Source organism: Mercenaria mercenaria, chromosome 8, assembly GCF_021730395.1.
Source record: "Mercenaria mercenaria strain notata chromosome 8, MADL_Memer_1, whole genome shotgun sequence".
NCBI classification, from domain to species: domain Eukaryota; kingdom Metazoa; phylum Mollusca; class Bivalvia; order Venerida; family Veneridae; genus Mercenaria; species Mercenaria mercenaria.
This window is the reverse complement of record NC_069368.1, coordinates 66,252,901-66,273,649: the sequence shown is the minus strand read 5'-3', so window position 1 is coordinate 66,273,649 and position 20,749 is coordinate 66,252,901.

Here is a 20,749-nt window from a genome sequence, read left to right as displayed (position 1 = left end):
AATTACACAAAACGCCCACACACACACACACACACACGTCACAACAAAAAAGAAAAAAAAAACAACAAAAAAAAAACATATGTCACCAAATTTGATAATGCTGTAACATCTTTTAAATGTTCTTAGACTTTTACTGCAGTACAAGATTATAATCATGCATAGCAAAGGAAACAACTATGCATTAACACTTAAGGTTTGGTGGAAAAAATGCGTCTTATTTCAATCAAAAATTAATGAAATCAACTGCTTTCTAAGAAATTTCATTTCACTCTGTACATTTGTTGGGCTGAAACATTTAAAACAAGAGATCCCAGAGGGATCTTGGCCCCCACCATTGAATGATCTTTTTGATGAAAATGTTCAATGTTTGGGCCCCTTTGAACTTGACCTTTGACCCATAACGTGGGTCATCTACACATCAAGACTATTGAACCTATGAAGTTTCAAGGTCCTAGTTGACATACTTTTCATATTATTGAGAAGAAACTATTTTCAATGTTCAGGAACCTGCGACATTGACTTTTGACCCAGTGATCACAAATTCAGTAAGGGTCATCTACACATCAGGATTAATATACTTTTAAACTTTCGCGGTCTTAGCTGAAATAGTTCTCTTATTATATGAAGTTTCAAAGATCCTGAAGAAATAGTTATCTAATTATTGAGCAGAGACCATTTTCAAAGTCAAGGTCCCTGTGACCTTGACCTTTGACCAAGGGATCCAAAATCCAAAATTCAGTAGGGGTGATCTCTGTTTCAGGACCAATATGCCTATAAAGTTTCGCGTTCTTAGGTGAAATAGTTCTCTTATTGAGCAGAAACCGTTTAAAAATTCCAGGTCCCTGTGACCTTGACCTTTGACCCAGTAACCTTAAATTCAGTAGGGGTCATTTGCACATCAAAACCAATATACCTGTGAAGTTTCAAGGTCCTAGGTGAAATCGTTCTTTATTTATTCAGCAAAAACCATTTTCAATGTCCAGGTCACTGTGACCTTGATTTTTGACCTAGTGATCTCATTCTCACTTACGACCAACTACAGTACTAGGGAATCATAGTGGCCAAGTTTCATTAAAATCCATCTAGTAGTTTCTGACTAGATGCAATAACAAAACTTTCTTAAATCTTAAGGATAAGGTCACTGTGACTTTGACCTTTGACCTTTGACCTCATTCTCACTTAGGACCAACTAGAGTACTACGTGATCATTGTCGCAAAGTTTCATTGAAATCCATGCAGTACTTTATGACAAGATGCGATAAAATAATTTATTAAGGATCGGACGGACTGACGTACTAACGAATGGCCCTTTATTGGGTATTTCCTTTGTTCTAAAGTACCTTAAGTACCAAACAAGGGACAACAAGTAGCCAACAAACAGTACGAATGAATAGAATTTACTGTTATCTATTGTTCTCCATACCCAAAAAGTGCCCACTCAGGCAATGTTTTTTTTTTTGCTTCTGGGACAATATTTCGAATAGTCTTCTTTCTTTACATTTTTGCCTGGCAAGGTTTTTTCCTACGGCTATCTCAATTTTGTGTTTCAGGCCTAAATGTCTATATCTTCTCACAGTACGCACAGCAGTGTTTTTTATTGGAGAGACTGCCTTTAGTATTTCTTTTCAACTTATCCACTACTATAAGCTAAAGAAACGATGGCCTTTCAATTCCTTCACATAATGGTTCAATGACCTCAGACATCTCTGAAAAAAGGAAAATCAGAACTAATGAGGAGACACTAAAAATGCTGTATTATCTATTTTTTATAATATAACTATAATCACTTTACGGCGTTTCAATTTAGGAAAACGTACCACACACTCACGATGTCAATGAAAACATGACTGAGGCTATACGCAAGCATATCACAAATATAAGGGCCAACTTCTTTGAATCACTGTGTCTTATCAAAAATGCTAAGTTTAAAGTGCAAGATGTCAATGGATGTCCTGTTTTGATAGCTGCTCTTGAAAATTAATGTACTGTATACTATTTGTAATGAACCATTTTTGCTTTAGTAATAAATGTATTTTCATCTGTGATGTAGCAACTGCTATAAACAAGGTACATATGTGAGTAGATACCTTCAATAGTGCCAGCAGCATCACCTTCCTGTGAACTCAACGTGTTTTTCTGGGTGTAAAATGTAACCATCTGAAAAATAGCAACATATCGTATCAAAGTCAATTTTCTTATTCAATGAATTAAAGAAGTTTTCTATTACTCTGTGAGAGAAAGTGCTGCTTTGACCATGTTGACAATTTACCTGGAAAAGGACATACGTCAACACTTAACTCTGTATCAGATGTCTTTTCTGTGTCAACATCATCTGTGGAATACTAACAGAACGTGCCAATGAGTTATTCAAATTGCTTTACAAAGATAATTTTATCATCTGGAGGTATATACATTTTATACGAGCAACAATGCAAGTTAAATAACAAGAAGATGCATTAGAAAGGCAAATGACACCATCTTTGAAATCAATAAGTAATTTGGACTTTGAGACCTAGCTTTCGCTCTCATGTCACCTAGCTCTGAACTTGCTCCAGATATCATTAAGATAAACAGTGTCTCACCGAGTTTGATGAAGATCAGACTACAAATATAACTTCTACGGTGTTCGAAAGTTTTATTGATTTTTTGACCTAGTGGCCTAGTTTTTGACCTTGTTTAACCAATTTTCTAACTTGACCTAGACATCATTAAGATGAACATTCTGACCAAGTTTGATGAAGATCAGACTAAAAATATGGCTTCAAGCATGTTCAAAATCTTTCTGACTATTTGACCTAGTGACTTACTTTTTCGCCAGATGTGACCTAGACTTGACCTAGGTGATATCGAGATAAACATCTTGACTAATTTCAATGAAGATCGGACAAAAATATGACATCTGGAGTGTTGAAAAGCTTTCTTGATGATTTTACTTTGTGACCTAGTCTTTGACCTCACATGACCCAGTGTCGACTTAACATAGAAACCAAGAAGACCCCATGCAAGATATTAGATCACAATTACACCAAATAAATTCAAAACTAGAAAATGTATTGACAAAAGATGATGGCACCCTGAGAACAATGATTAAAGATATGATAACACAAATGAAAGAAGAAATTCTTAAATCGGTTGAAAAAAGAATTGAAATACTCGAAGCAAAAATCTTTCACAGGGATGTAAAAAATGAGGCACTAAAAACAAAGGTAGATAAATTAAACAAAACAATAGACAAACAGTCCTATGAGAATGAAATATTAAAATCAGATCTGAGAAAAAGTGAGGTAAAAACAGACGAATTCTTGAATGACATTGAGCAACATGACAGGCTACATAATGTAAGAATTAACGGCATTGCGGAAAAAACATACCCGGCAAATCCCTCAGTTACAGAATTGAGTGATGATGAAATGCAAAAATATGGGGCCGCAGCAGACACAAACCAAAAAACAAGCGACACCGTCTGCATGGAAAACAGATAGTAGCGCCAAACTACTAGAAAATGCCAATAAAAATGAAAACAGATTACCAGAAGATGCTGACCAAACAACTGATATCATTATAAAAACTCTGAACAGCCATATAAAGGATTTAAACCTAAAAAGAGAAGACATAGATATCAGTCATCGGTTGGGAAAAAGCGGCGGAAATAAACCAAGACAGATAATCTGCAGATTTACATCAAGATTGGTCAAAGATAATCTCATGAGACAAAAAAAAACTGTTGCCGAAACCCATTTATGTATCTGAGGATCTAACACGCACAAACTACCAAGTGTTAATGTGCATTAAACATAAAATGCCAGACGAGGTAGACAAATGCTGGGTGCGAAATGGGAACTTATATTTTAAAAACAAAATGGGACACGTGCATCGAGTACAGAGCAGAATATATGACCACTGGCTGAATCTACCTTGGCCAAAAAAGTGATAAAATCTTAAAATAATGTAACACTTATATCAAATACCAGAAGTGCAAATATTATATATTTTATGTATAAAGTATGATGCTAGAACACATTTATGAGTTAAGATTGACAACATATTTACGAGTACATTATCAGAAGCCGATTAAGCTTTTTAAATTTTAAAGCCGACCTTTTTTTCTAAAATATTAAAATAAGAATTAAACTACATTGCATCTTTTTTTTTAGATATCTGAAAATAGGTCAATCCTCTTTTTGGCAAAAACCCAGCCATGTATATTTACCTCTACCCGTGATCTCTAACCTTTCACGAAATGTGCATGCTTTGTAATATGCAAACCAATTAATACATTCACCGATGCAAATCACTTCTTAGTGTACTTTAAATACGAGGTTAAGAATGAAAATTATTACCTTGCAGATGTATTATTACAGTTTGGCGAGATAATTTTGTGTCACCGAATCCGATTAAATAAAAAATATGTATTACTGAAATATCAGTGACTAATGTACAGTGAGTGGGTATGCACAGGCGAAACGTCACAGAATTTAATACTTACATAGAAATACTTTTATCATTCACCTTTTAAGAATTATAAAATTTGATCATATATGTATATGTATATTTTTTTTTTTTTTTTGACTGAAATCTTTTTGAGACATTCTATGCGAGCTTGGTTGTGCAGGCACCATAATTAAATATGTGCACGAATACATATAGTCGTGTGGATACATGTATATGATGTTATATGTATGTATATGTGTGTATAGATATGTGTGTATGTTTATATGTAAATACGTGTATGTAGATGTGTTATAACCTATACATGTGATATTTCTATGTAGATGAATTGTAATCTATATATGTGAATGTGTTTTAGTACTTAGATGTAATGGCTCTCTTTATTTCGTTTTGAAAGAGAGCCAAAAGGTCTAAGAAATAAAACAAATAATTATGATTAATTATACTTACATGATAAAAAAATGAAAGTCGCCTTTAAAAATTACAACTTCAAGCAACACGAATTAGACTCTCTTTAGTTAATATGTAAGCTTGATTATATAAATTTGAGCAACTGTTTGTTTAATTACCTAGATTCCTTACTAGCTTTCGTTTCGAAAAAGGACCAGGTTTTTCTTCATCCCGTTTTTTTTTTCAAGAATAGAGTATTTGACGTTTAAATACACAGACTTTCTAAAAATTAAAAAATTGTAGTCCATACGTATAGGTTCAACAGTATTTACTACGACTGCTCGATTTAAATAGATCCTCAGAATGTGTAGAATTGGTTTTTTTAATGCACGGAATATTTTCTATATGAACGATTTACATATCCGTCGTAACGAATGTATGTTAAAATACATCGCAACATATCATTATGAACATTTATACACGTTTCCTTGCTGTAACTTTTAATAAGAATACATATATTACTATATACTGCAGTACCGGTCGCATTACGCACAAGATATTATTAAATCCGACTATCTTTTAATATTAGAAAGAACGAATTTTTTTTCTCTTTTACTGCTTGAACATAAATTGATGCCACACGAAACCTATTTTGAATGTTAAAATTGCACAACAGTTTTGATAAATAGATGTAAACTCATGTATCTATTTCAGCCTTACTCTATGTCACAAGAATTTATTTGAACATCAATATTGTATAATACGTTTTAATACAATGATATAAATCAAGGTTAAAATATGACGCTTTGTTAAATGTTCACAATATACAAATACTTTCGATAACATTACATGTATGTATGTGTAATTATAATTAATTTAGGTATTATATGTATTTTTTACTTCTGTAATAAGGATGATTACCACCTTTCACATTATATGCAGTTAAATTTGAATATTTTGGATTTAACTTCCAATCTACCATTTACCCTTGATACATTAGTGGTTGAAATTTGTAACCTGCCTATAACACACCTGTATACTTCTTTTTTTTTCTTTTTTTTAAAAGCGGAAAAAAGTAAAAACATTAATAGCTTAATCTACCTATACCTAAAAGTACATTTCTTGTTAAACTTATTATTGATTATATGAGATTAACTAGGCATTGAAATGGGGCACTACCCATGACCTACTCATAAACATGCTTTTCAAGATTACTTCCCTTACTCGTTTAGCTATGATCGTTTCCATTTTTAAAAGTGTATTTCAGTACCATTCATTTGGTCTATCATGGCAACATCTATAATGTCAATGAACGTTAGGGGTCTTATTAATACAAGAAAACGAAAACAAGTATTTCAATGGTTAAAGCATCAAAATTTCTCAATCTGCTTATTACAGGAAACACATCTAATTAACGCAAACAGTAAAATATGGCAAAATGACTGGAACGGTGAAGCATTTTTTAGCGGCATACATTCCAATAAAGAAGGAATCGCCGTGCTATTAAGTATTAAAGAGAAATATGAAGTAATTAATTTTACGGAAATAGTTAAAGGCCGATTATCTACATTAGAAATAAAGATTAATGATAACGATCTTATGATTTTAAATGTTTATGGTCCGAACAATGATGATATCCATTTTTTTTCAAAACTAGAAACTTTTTTTATAGAAAATAAGGACAAAAACTTTATAACAGGAGGAGACTTTAACACAGTACTCGATATAAATTACGATAAGAAAAATGGCCGACAAGACACCCATGTGAAATCAAGACGTAAACTGAACTCAATACAATAATAATTAAATTTAATTGATATTTGGAGATACCTAAATAAAACAAGATGTGATTTTACGTGGCATTCAAATACACATCCACCAATATTCTGTAGGCTAGATTTTTTTCTTATCTCCGAATATTAATGCAGCTTTATGCAACAAATGTCTGTGTGATTAAACCTGGTTTCAAGACAGATCATTCTATAGTAATATTTAATGTAAATTTCAGTAACATTGAAAGAGGACCAGGTTATTATAAATTTAACAACAGTCTTTTATTAATTGAGGACTTTCAAACTTTGATAAGGAAAAGTATTACTGAAACTGTTGAATTCAATGCGGAAGCACAGCCTGATGTTCTATGGGAATTAATAAAGGGAAATATAAGGAATACTTCGATAAGATACTCGACTAATAAGAAGAAAATAGATAAAAAACAAGAGCTTAAACTTATAAAAGAAATTAAAAATTTTGAAATAGAACTTCAAAGTCAGGAAATAGATATAAAAGAAATAAAAGAAAGCTTACAAGATAAACAAGAACAATTAAACAATCTTTACGATAAAAAAGTGAATGGAATTATAATTAGATCTAAAGCACTAAATATTGAAGGCAATGAAAAAAATACTACGTACTTTGCAAATCTAGAAAAGAGAAATGCAGAAAAAAAGAATATAACAAAATTGGTAATCAAAGGACAAGAAATAAATACTAAAAAAGAGATATTAAATGAAGAAGTTAAATTTTATAAAAACTTGTATAAAATACGGCAGCTGAAATCGTCCACAATAAACTTTTTTGACGAATCTATAAGGAAATTATCTAATGAAGAAAAATGTACATGTGAAGGAAAACTCACAGATAAGGAATGTACTAAAGCCCTTTTTGACATGAAAAACAATAAAAGCCCAGGCTCCGACGGTGTTACAACAGAATTTTTTAAAATAGTTTGGAAAGACATTAAGGTATACTTCATAAACGCTCTTAATTATTCATATGAGAAGGGAGAAATGTCAGACCTGCAAAAAAAGTAGTTTAACATTATTACCCAAACCTGGAAAGGACCAAACTTCACTAGCGAATTGGCGACCAATTAGTTTACTTAATGTTGACTACAAAATTGCAACAAAAACTATCTCTAATCGACTTAAAAACGTTTTACCACATATTATAAGTTACGAGCAAACTGGATTCATGAAAGGAAGATATATGGGAGAAAATGTGCGCCTTATTTTTGAAATCATAGAATATCTCAATCAACAAAATTTACCTGGTCTTCTTTTGTTTTCAGATTATGAAAAGGCATTTGATAGTTTAAGCCATGATTTTATAATGCTAAGTTTAAAGCACTTCAATTTTGGACAGTCTTATATAAAATGGGTAAAGCTCTTTTATAGTGATATCACCAGTCTGATTATTAACAATGGTTTTTTATCAGAGAGTGTTCAAATTGAACGTGGGGTTCGACAAGGCTGTCCTCTTTCTTCTTCGCTGTTTATCGTTTGCATGGAATTATTAACTAATACTATAAGAAAAGATGAACACATCAAAGGAATCAATATAGGAAATACTGAAATAAAGCAAACACTTTTTGCAGATGATGCAACATATATTAACAACGGTAATAAAGAATCGTTTGAGAGATTAATAGATGTTATAACTGATTTTGGCAATGTTTCGGGACTTACTCTTTATATAACAAAAACAATAATACTTAGAGTAGGATCATTAAAAAACTCAGATGTGAAATACGCAACAAAGAAAGATTTCATTTGGACATCAAAAAGCGCAAAAACTCTTGGTATGACATTTTATAATGACAGGGAATCAAATATAAAATTAAACTTTGAGACGAAATAACAAGAATTCAAAAACTGTTTAAAACAATGGCAACACCGAAAGCTTACTCTTTTAGGTAAAGTGACTGTAGTAAAAACGTTTGCTCTGCCAAAACTCATATATCCCTTTACTGTCTTGCCGAATCCATCAGAAAACATTATAACAGATATTATCCGAACGGTCTTCAGTTTTATATGGGATAATAAATCCGAGAAAATAAAACGTAAGGTTTTAACTAAAGACTACGAACTAGGAGGGTTAAAATTAACGATATTAGGTTATTTTTGCATTCCTTAAAAGCCTGTTGGGTAAAACGAATAATATGTGACGAGAATGAAGGTCCCTGGAAATTATTTTACGTAAATGCTCTTGAAAAGCTTGGTGCTCAATTAGTTTTTGAATGTAACTTAAATAAAGATGACATAGATCTTATCTGCAATAGAAATATATTCCTAAAAGATATTCTAATTGCTTGGTTTAAGATTAGCCATGAATACAACCAAATAAGAGAAGATATAAACCATGTTATATGGAATAACTCGGAAATACGAATGCAAAACAAAACAGTTTTCTGGAATAATTGGTATGATAAAAATATAAAATATATAGACCAGTTGTTCGACTTTCGGCAAAAATGTTTTTACAGATTTAATGAAGCGAAACAAATGTTAGACTTAGAGGAACATGATTACCTTAACTATTTGAAATTAATAAAGAGTATTCCAAAAAGCAGCATAAAATATATAACCCAAAATTTCTTAAATAATAATAGGGACAATACATTAATTAACAAAATAAAAAACATTGATAAACCTAATCAATTACTATATAAAATTCAAATAAAATGTATGCCCATTGAAGACATAAAAGCAGAAAACAAATGGAACGATGCTTTTGAAAATCGCGACATTAACTGGAAGCGTATATATACAGTACCGCTTACAACTACTATTGATACAACACTTCGAAGTTTTCAGTATAGATTCTTAATGCGTTTGTTACCCACAAACAAATATTTATATACATGTAAACTGGTCTCCGGTAATCTATGTGATTTCTGCAACAGGAATATTGAAACAACCGAGCATCTGTATTGGGAGTGCCAGCACGTGCAGGCTTTATGGAATAGACTTAACAATTTTTTCGAAACTAAAAATATCCCATTTACAGTCAATTTTGAAGATGTCTGTTTTGGTTGTATAGGAAATACTAAAATGAAAAGCGCAATAAATTTTGTTATTATATTATGTAAGTTTTTTATTTTTAGAATGAAATACAGGAAAACAATCCCAATTTTTAAACAGTTTCTTGAATATCTATATTTGCGTATATCCCTGGAAAAAGAAATAGCTTTAATGAAAGATAGATTAGATAAACATGAATCCAAAAGGTCTTTTCTAACTGAAATTTAGCCACCCCAAAAATTTTATTCTTTTTTAGCATAAATCGAATATAGTTTTTCAATTTAAATGGAAACGATCCCAGTTTTTTCTTCTCTTATCTATCCCCTTCCTTTTTCGTCAGTCAGCATCACATCTTCCTTTTTTAAAAAAAAACAACTTTCCTTTTACATACATATGGAATATTTTAATTGAATCGATACATATTTGATAAATATGATTGAAAAACTGAAACTTATATTTATTCATTGTGTTGTTTGCATTTTATTGCATTGCTTTTGTATACTGAATTATAGTATTGTGTGTATGTTACTGTTTTCATGTATGTAAAGGAATAAACGGGGTTACCCATATGGGGCCTCAAAAAAAAAAAAAAAAAAGAAATCAACGAGATAAACATTCTGACCATGTCTAATGTAGATCTGACTTGAAATCTAACTTCAAGGGTGTTCACAAGGTTTTTCTATGATTTGACCTAGTGACCTTTTTTGACCTAGATATCATTGAGATTAATATTTTGACCAAGTTTGATGAAGATCTGACAAAAATGTGACATCTAGGGTGTTGACTGTTCACAAGGTAGGCTGTAATTGTGTTACGGACAGACAACGGAGAAGTCAATCTCTAGATGCCACTAGAGAGACTTGTAAAACCTTGGCCATTTTTATTTGAAAAATAGATACAACTCGAAAGGATTCAGTTATGCAATGATTTATAAAATATTTCCTTCTATACCAATCAGTTACTGCACCACATATACAATGATTTAAACGTCTGAGAATACCTGGAATCTTCCTCACCAGAAAAAAGCATTACAAAAATTACTGTTTACTTTATTGCCTTGACATAATAACATATGCTATAGATATATGAACTCTTTTACTTTTATACATTTCATTCTTTCATAACAGTATGCCTTTGGTAAACTGTGTCTGCAATGGTAGGATGGCTTCAACTGCTGGGAGACGCTTGCAATTTTATAGTGAATTCAAATTATTTAACTCAGGGTCACCAACAATCATCATCTAGAAATAAAGGACAAAGAAACTTTTGGTTTCAGTGCAAAATAATATTCTATAGTAAAATCAAATACAGATACGTTTTTGCAACAGTATATAAATTACACTATTTGTTTATGTTGTGCTCTTGAAAGTAAATAGCTTTTCTTAAAATAGCAAAAATAGTTGCAGCCCTCAGTTAATAAAATGCTATCGTAATTTTATCATACACTGACAGCATAAAAAACGCTTCATCCCAAACATTGGGATTTTTTCAGGAATACGTATTCACACGAGAAAATGTCGCTGAAGAACCCACTTTATTATTATAAACGAATCAGAGAATGGAGTTTTATCCCAATTCATAACGTCACACGCCTGATCAAATGTCAATGTCATGATTTCTACATGAAGCCCTTATAGGTAAGTGACTTGGTAAATCTTCATGAAAAATGCCGTAAAAATGCTGTTTTCAACAAATGAACCAATTTTGTTTAAAAAAACTTTTGAAATCAAGTCATTTTTGAATTAAAGAAAGGCTAAAAATGAAAATGAGAGTCTGCGAATATCCGCGAAAAAGGGGCGTTACATGCAATCACGGTTCCTGAAGTTTTAATGTGCAATTGATGCCAACAAGACACAATAAACTTCGTTTAAGTTTTAAGGTTGAATGAAAGATTTCAGCTGTTGAAACTTCTACTACGACTAGCGTGACGTCAGATAAATCAATATTTCTTCCATATGACGTGGTTTACGTTACGTTAGTATGACGCCTTCAATCCACAAAATACTCTTGGATCTGTTTAAGGTCTAGAACAATTAAATCTATGACAGTCGGAAACTGATTCTTTCTTCACGCTAAAACATTAGGCCCGTAACGCTATGGACATTTTCAGAGATATTCGGTTGACACCTGGCACAAATACGTCTCTTGAAAGACACGATTTCCACATAACTCCGTTAAATATTTTGATCATTGTTACAAATGTATAAAAGAAATCATAACATTAAATTTGGTATTAGTTAAATCAACCATTTTGGCTTTATATTGCAGCAGGAAATAGGGTGAAGCATTTCGTGATCCTGTCAGTAGTTGTAAACCTTACCAATATCAGTGTGATCATCAGAATTATCGTCTTCAACCTCAAACTCATCTCCGACTTAGGCCTCAACATCAGCTGTGAAACAAAGTTTAAACAATTTATCAAAACAATAACCCTATCTTCATTATAGTCAGATTATGTAAGCTTCCTTTATCATATTGGACAAGACTCTTGCCACACATCCTATGATAACAGGACTTTGGCTACAGATTGTATGTTGCTGACAAAAATTACATGGTCAAAACGCCGAAAGCTGCCAGAAATTCCCAATTTCTGCTCAAATGGCTAGTGCTCAGGAATCCTTCTTCCGATCAGTGTTTTACAGAGATACTATTGAAACAAATGAATACTGCAACTGACAGCTGGGTTTAAAATCAGCTAGTTGACATTTTTTATATGTCACGTTTAATGGTTTTGATAATTGTAAATAAGTAAATATTTAACTCCAACAGCTCACCTTTCTCTGGACAAATCTGGTTCATCATCTGTAAAATCTGGCATGTCAGTGTCAACACAACTTTCATGGCCTTTTCAGAGATCACAAACTCCAAACTGTGTACATAGATTACAACCATATACAGAGTAAATATGTTGTTTAAACTTATAACGTTCGTTGCTCCCTTGCAGTCAACCAATTTACACACTTCCTATGACAACAGGACTGTTGCTATATAATGTGAATTACTCCGTAAAAAAAATATTCACTACATTTCACCGTAGCAAGGTAAACGCTCATCATTATCAATAGAAAGACTACAAACGCCAAACTGTGTTGTCAAACAAGATACAGAGTGAATATGTTCAATTCTTGTTAAAACTTTCAACCTTTGTTGCTCCCTTCAAGTCAACCAATTATCATACTTTCGGCCAGAAACAGCTGAAAAGTAAAAGAAGAGGGCTAAATGACTTTAGATTGCTCACTAGAGTTTGGTAGACAATGTTGGCATATGTACAAACATAATGAAATACATCTTATTTTTCAAAATAAAATAATTGTAAGCAATTTACAATCGGTCATTTAACAAAAAATAAGATAAGTTTTCAATATAGCCATGAGAGTGTGGGGGGGGGAGCTTTTCCTTAATTTTTCCTTAAATCATGTAAGGAAAAAGCTCCCTCGCCCGTCCCCCCCCCCCCCCCCCACCGCCCCCACCCCCAGCCCACTGTCAGTCGTGACTTGTAACAAATCAAAATATTTGAAAGTATTATGGCAGAGGACCACCGAAGGAACAGTCGCGCTAAAGTAAATGCAATCAGTGGTTTCTAACTAGATTTTTTTTCAAACATTACAATATCCCGACATGAGGTCCTGTCAGTAGTAGTTATAAGCCTCCATGGTGACCATATATTTTATGAAACGAAATATTCAATAATATTAAGTAGTTTGGCAGAGGAAGAAATATTTATACTAAGTTTGGCTTGGTTTCAGAGGAGTTCTTCCCATAAATTGTTGACAAAGATGACAACGCTTGACAGTGCTTGACAAGAATAGCTTCCACAAAATCTATTTATTTTGTACAAGTAGTTTTTCAGAGAAATATAATTGATAAAAGGCATAGTAAAAGTCATGCTCAAACAGAATAACAATATTTACTCTCCATGTTACAAACTTTTCTGATGACACAAAAGTTTCTATAATCATATCAACAAAAATGTACTGACAAAAGTTATTAAAAATCAGTTGGTCCTTTTTCAGTACGTTCTGTAATAAGTAAGTTACAATATAAGTGTTTTAAACAAAGGGACATGCTTTAAGAAAAACAAGAGTGCTTCATGGTGGTGAACATTTAAGTCAAGTTACATCAAAATCCCTCCATGCATAGGGTAGAAATTCTCCAGACAAAGTCATTCTTGAATTTTGCATTTGACCTGTAAGTGTGACCTTGACCTTAGACTTAGGGACCTAGTTCTAGCACACAACAACCTGTTTCATAATAGTAAACATTTATTCCAATTTAAAATCCCTCCATGCAAAAAGAAGAAGTGTTTCAGACAAAGTTGTTCTTGTATCTGACCTTTTGCGTCTGTGTGACCTTGACCTTCCACCTATGGACAAGGTTCTTGCTCATGACACTCCGACTCATAGTGGTGAACATTTGTGCCGAGTAATATTCAAATTCTGTTTCGCATGACAAAGTTATACATCAGACAGGAAATATTTGATCTCCAAGTGTGACTTTGACCTGTAAGCCAGGGTTCTAGGTGTTGCGCATGACACGTAATCTTATCATCGGAAACATTTATGACAAGCAATATTAAAATCCCTTGATGGATGATAGAGTTCTGGACCGAACAGGGAAATAACCCTATTGACCTTTGACCTACAATTGTGACCTTCAATTCTGAGCTAGGGGTCCGGGTTCTGCGCATGACACGTTCCCTCATCATCGGAAACATTTGTGCCAAGTAATATTGAAATACCTTCATAGATGGCAGAGTTACAGACCGGACACAAAACATACCCTGTTCATGCCATGCTAACATTTGACTGCCAAGTGTGACCTTGACCTTGAGCTAGGGGTCTGAAAGTTGTGCTCGACAAATCGTCTCATTATGAGGTAAATTTTTGCCAAGCAATATTAAAATACCTTCATGGATAGCAGAGTTATAGACCGGACAGTAAAAATAACCCTGTTGACCTTTTAACCTCAAATTGTGACTATGACCTTTAAGCTAGGGGTTTGTGCTTTGCACACGACATTTTCTCTTGTCATGGAGAACATTTGTGCCAAGTCATATTACAATTCCTTTATGGATGACAGAGTTATGAACCGGACACATAATTGCGGACAGACGGAAGAACGGACGGAATGACGGTTGGACGGAAAAGCGCATTCCTATTGTCCCCAAAACTGGTTTTCAACCAGTAGGGGACAAATATACCTATCAGATAAACAAACTGTAAAACAAACAATGAACAGCGCAATTATGCACCTGTTTCTTTATATACTGATTTTTCAATAGTTTTCTGAAAAGATATAACACCTGAAGGTCACTCTTGACATCGTTTAAGAACAAGAGTGGTTCGTAAAACCGAAAGCTCGACTTTTCTCAGAGCTAGGTTTTGTTACAGTTGAAGTTTTAATTATGAATATGATTTAGACAATTTGAAGTAAGTGAGAAAATAACCTTCCATTCTATGTACTAAATTAATAAAGTAGTGGAATGAATTTTCTGAGTTTCAAGTGAATATATTTGATAGCTGTTGAGAAATGGACATTTAAGTAAACAAAAATTCTTAGTCAAAAAAGAGGAATAGCTCTGAGAGAGTTGTCGCATCGTGTCAATTGAAATAGGTCATCACCTGCATCAAGTGCTTTGAGTTTCAAGTTTAAAGCTTTGATAGTTTTTGAGTAAATGTGTCATTATTTCTATGTACTAAGTCAAAACAAGGGTATAAACTCTGTATATACAGGTCACAGAATGAATGGCCATATCACTATCAACTCCTTTTGTGAATACCTTTGATAGTCTTTGAGAAAATGACAGAAACAAAAAAATAACCAACGCACGCAGACAATCAGGTTATGACATCAGATCCACTTTTCTTTGAAAAGTCGAGCGACAATCATTTGAGTTGTGTAGACATTTTACATTTCAAATACTTTCCTTTTAAATGAAATGCTAAGAAAGAAAGTCAAATTGAAAATCCATAGGATTTATTCCGAGATCCGTACGCAAACTGAATAATGTTTACATGCTTTAGCTCTTACTGACCATTTGTGACAAACGGACGGACTGACGGACGACAGTTTGTATTTAACATGCCTCCCTTTGTAGGCATAAAATGATAAGTCCGTAATACAAACATCACGTTAATATTAAAGTGTTTCCAAGTATGATCTAAACAATTTTTTTTTTTTTTTTTGCACAAAATGGCCTAGTGATTATGTTTTACTTAGTTTTGGTTCAATGAATCATTTTTGTTGTCAGAACAAATGTATGGCATGTCATTTAGTCTAACATGTTATTTATATAACTATTTTTGTAATCATGGTTTCAGAGAAGAGATATATTTATGTTGCATTTCTTTTAAAATTCAATGACTTTCCGAAATCAAGGGCCAAAATAACAAATACCGACATCGATAGTCATACCTAAGTTCCGACCCTAAGGCAAAATCCTTCAGCGCAAAAACACCAAGTCTTAGAACTCCATCTACAATGACTTTCCGAATCTTACAGTTTAATTTGGTTTTCCAGTACAGGCCATTGATAAAACGTCCAACGAACACATTGGTTGTTACATCAATGCTAAAAAAGAATCAATCAAAATAAAAGAATGAAGAACACAGTATGAGAAACTGAAATAAATAGCATTAGAAAATAATTCAGCACAGAAAATACAAAAAAAAAAAAAAAAGCAACATGACAAACTTTTGGCCCGGGTATTTCAAAATTCTGGCATTGATCCCTATAATAATAACTGTATTGTGTTTGACAAACCATCTCCACATACTGAACATGTGTGATTAGCCACGCAATTTTTATCCATAAGTGATTTAAACCGATTTTGAGATTGTTTTCATTTTCTCAAAGTGCTATATGTGCAGAATAATAATGAAAAATTTCTAGTGATCATTACTTAAATTTATCAATTTCAAAAACAAATGAAATGGTAAATACGTAGAAATGCTTCCACAAAGTCATATTTTGACGTCATTTTATCGCAAATGACGTTGACAGACAGTGAGACTTGTGGATAAAAGTCGCTTGGCCGGTCACATTTGTGAAAAGTTATTTCAAAATCCACAAAAGCAGAACCTAGTCCAGACATCTGCATTATGACTTTGTTTTAACTTTGACCATTAAGGGTGACCTTGATCTTTCTCTTGGCGAAATGTAATGGTTAAAACAGCATTGAAACTCCATTAAAACCCCTCATCATTTTTTTTTCAGAGAAATCATTTAAAAACCATTTATCTGGACTGTTTTCAATGACATTTTCTCTATTAGAATAGCATTTTTTCGAAAAATGGAAAAACAATGGATCAAATCAATGATCAAAGTAATACATTACCATTTAATTAACATTGTTTTTCATTGCAGAATATACTTAGTTCTTTTATATTAGTCGGTCCATTGCTTTTCATTGAAAGAACGTTGATTTTCATTACAGTATTGACTTTTAGTTTGTTCAATCGGATTGGTCCATTGTTTTTTATTGAAAACACAACAACATTATTTTACCTTTTTTAAATGTAGTAACTGAATTTCATGATCTGTGAATAAAAAAGCACAAGTTTTTGGGGAAAAAATGTTGATGTGGAGTTTAAAATTCTGTCCCAAATTTATGTGAATAGCACGGTATCAGCTGCAGTAAGTGCCTTTATATATGTTGAATACACAAAAAAAATGAAATGAATGATAAAATGTGAGATTTTTGCTGTTTCTTTGATTCATATAACTCTAGTCAGATACAGTCATATGTTTTTGTCATTGGTTTTCATGACTTTTGTTTTAATAAACGTAAATATTTTGATCAGTTCTTGATTTCCATGTTTCTTACTTTGTCAAACTATTTTTGTTTGTGCCCCGACTATGAGTGGTGGGGTATGTGATTTAACTCTTGTCCATGCATCTGTAATTCCATCCGTATGTGTGTATGAGTGTCCGAAAAAAAGGGACGCGCCCAGCTCAAAAAGTATTTGATATAAATTGATGAAATATTGCATAAGTCTTTAACATGATAGGAACTTTTGCACCTTCAATTTATACCCCCACAAAACGAAGCTTTTTGGTGGTATATAGGAGTGAGCTTGGAGGTCGGTCGGTCTGTTGGTTTTCATGGTTACCGGATGACAACTCATGAAAGGCTTGACCGATTAAAAAAAAATTTTGGCAGTCTGATATAAACTGGGACAACTCCTATTTTTCGCGGCTCAACCATCTATTCCCAGTGTTATGGCCCCTTAAATAATGACAAAATGCAAATTTTCATCTTGTGACTCACCTAGAGTCTTTATCATGATGTAAACTATCCTATTTTACACATGACACCAATATACAATTAAAAGCAACATTGCAAGATATATCATGTATTTATTTACCTAACGCAAATATATAAGTCACTTGATAAATGAATATCCACTGAAAGACAGGGTCTTTATTAAAAGTTGCATGAATAGGCCACCTGTCAGAACAGTCATCTGTCCAGTGTCACCTAATTGCCCGCCAGTTGCAGTGGGAAAAATGCTGTCCATGCAGTGCATTATTCACCATTTAATTTCATTAGATATCATAAAAGTACCAATTATATTCATTGATTTACCATTGAATTTCATCAGATATCATTTAAGTACCTTTTTATTCATTGATTGGCCCCCTAAATAATAAGAATATGAAAACTCCATTATTGAAATTGTAACTGTCTTAAACAAAAAAGAAGATCCTAATCGTTAAAATTATGACTTTAAAAAACATCAAAACAAAGTTATTTGTACGACTCAGACCTTTAAAATAGTCGAGGTCCGTGACTTTTACCGTTTTACCACGCGATTTACACATTATATGCTCGATTTTTATTGTGAGCCGGACCTGGTGTCAAGCTGAAGTTTTGCTGAGAAAAAAAGGTTACTAAAATATACATTTTCAGAAAAAATCAGCTTGACACCCGCTCCGGCTCATATTGAATTTCCACCTTTTTTCGCAATTTTTAGCCTCACTTTTCTTTGAACGAAACAGAATGACGTGTTCATCTCTAAGCAACCGAGCATCAAACAGATACGCGGGAGTTTTGTTCTAATCATGTAACTTATAACTAAACGTTGTTTTTATAAGAAAAGTAAATATTTAGAGCCGAGTTTAATACAAAAGTGAAAATGAAACTAGATCTAGACATTCTAATGATCAGTTATGTGTTTAGATCTTCGTGAACTGTATTTCGGGATTATATTCAAGTTGATTTTGTTGATGCGGCATTTTTAAAGGAAGAATCTAGTGTAATTAAAGTTATTTAAAAAGAAAATTGTTATTGTTTACATAAATGTTATAGAGACAAGAAAGATAACTCATGCACACTGCAACTAGTAGAAACATGTAGATAGTTCTTTTATATAAAAAATATGACGTAGTTTGTACATAACTCTCTGTGACGCAATCGGTATGCACGATGGCTGAAATTTTATGCCTGGTGTCAGTGGTATGCGAGACCGATTCCCAACAAATCCTGTAAAACATTTTTTCTGGCGAAAACGGCAGAAAGTACCATTCTTTGCTAATGGCAAACCATATTTAGATTTTATATTTTTAGCCGCGAGTTAAAATATTTCAAACTATTTAACCGCGTTATTTCTATAATTATTCAATTATTCTTTTACTGTATGTCTGTGATAAGTTATAAACATGTGTTTTTATACTTCTTTTTTTATGACGTATGAAAAATAGTAAGTCAACAACTCGAAATTGTTTCATCAATTTTAAAATACTCCGTTATATCGCCGTACGAAGTTTCATAAATAAATGTATGTTGAGTCAATTAATGTCGCTGACATGTCATTTCCGATGTGAAATATTTTATTTTATGAATAAAAAGATAAAATCCCTATAGATTCTATAACCATTCTAAAAACAAAATAGCTAAGCTATATTAGTGTTTAAAGAATATATAAAATAACGGAAGACGGGTCATTTTATTACTGTTTTTTTATAATTTATTGTAGGTTGATTGTGATTTGTTTTGTTTTGCGTTTTAAAGCCGTATTTCAACAGTAACGGACAATTAACTTTACCAGAGTTCCTGGATTCCGTACCAGTAAAACCTGTTCTCTACAAATTAATTGTCAACTTCCCCACATGATTATGAGATGGAGGACGAATGTTTATAGTCACAATACCCCTTAAGAAATCGTCACGGAGAAGAAAAACCTCGCCCTGGGATCGCACCCGCTATCCTGCGATCCGCAAATCTGCGGTGGCCTTATTGAGCTTGTGAAGCAAGTTCTACAACTTATATAAATCAATTTCGACATTTCATTCCTGATGAATCCATCATCCGGGTAGGAGCAGAGAAACCAGTTTCGCTTTTAATGACAAGCATCCAAGCAAGGGAGCTACAGGTAATATTTCTCACATGTTTGGTATGTCTGGGCCGGAGATCAAACCCAATACCACCCCCGCCCTGCCGGAGTCGAAGCGGACCCGGACTAGCTGGACTCTCTGCACTGTTAACGAATACGATTTTGAAATGAAGGCACATATGCAGGTGTTATGTTTTCTTTCTCTCTTTTCTAGAATAACTGTAATGATTTAAAAAAAAACGAAGTATCTTGAGTATACATGTACTTAAGATATCACAGACGGGGACATGGACGTTTTTGTCATACTAAAACGTGCGCACGTATTAATTACTTCGTACTCACGTAATATCTATTACTTCCGCACGTAATAAGAATTACGTTACGTGCGCACGTAATAGTATAAAAAATACCTCTGCGCACATATCACTCGGCATGATTGAAAACTTACTATAGAGATCACTTATAAGCTATTACGTTGGCACGTGCATAACTGTTTCTTAGACTAACATGTGCATACTGAACAATTATGCCGGTTCTTTTTCGCTGCAGCCGTTTCGTCTCGAATCTGCCTTTCTTTCTATCTGAGGAAAGGAAAAGCGGTAATCCAGAGGAAAGTTGGGGCATCTGCTTCTCATTGTGCAACCATGACCTATTGTTATTTTGTAAACAATTTATACCTACCGCTCTAATGAATTCTGTGTTTAATACCATTACAATAAAATCAAATGTCTTCATGCGTGCATACAAATGTTACTACTTGGGTATATCCCAGGT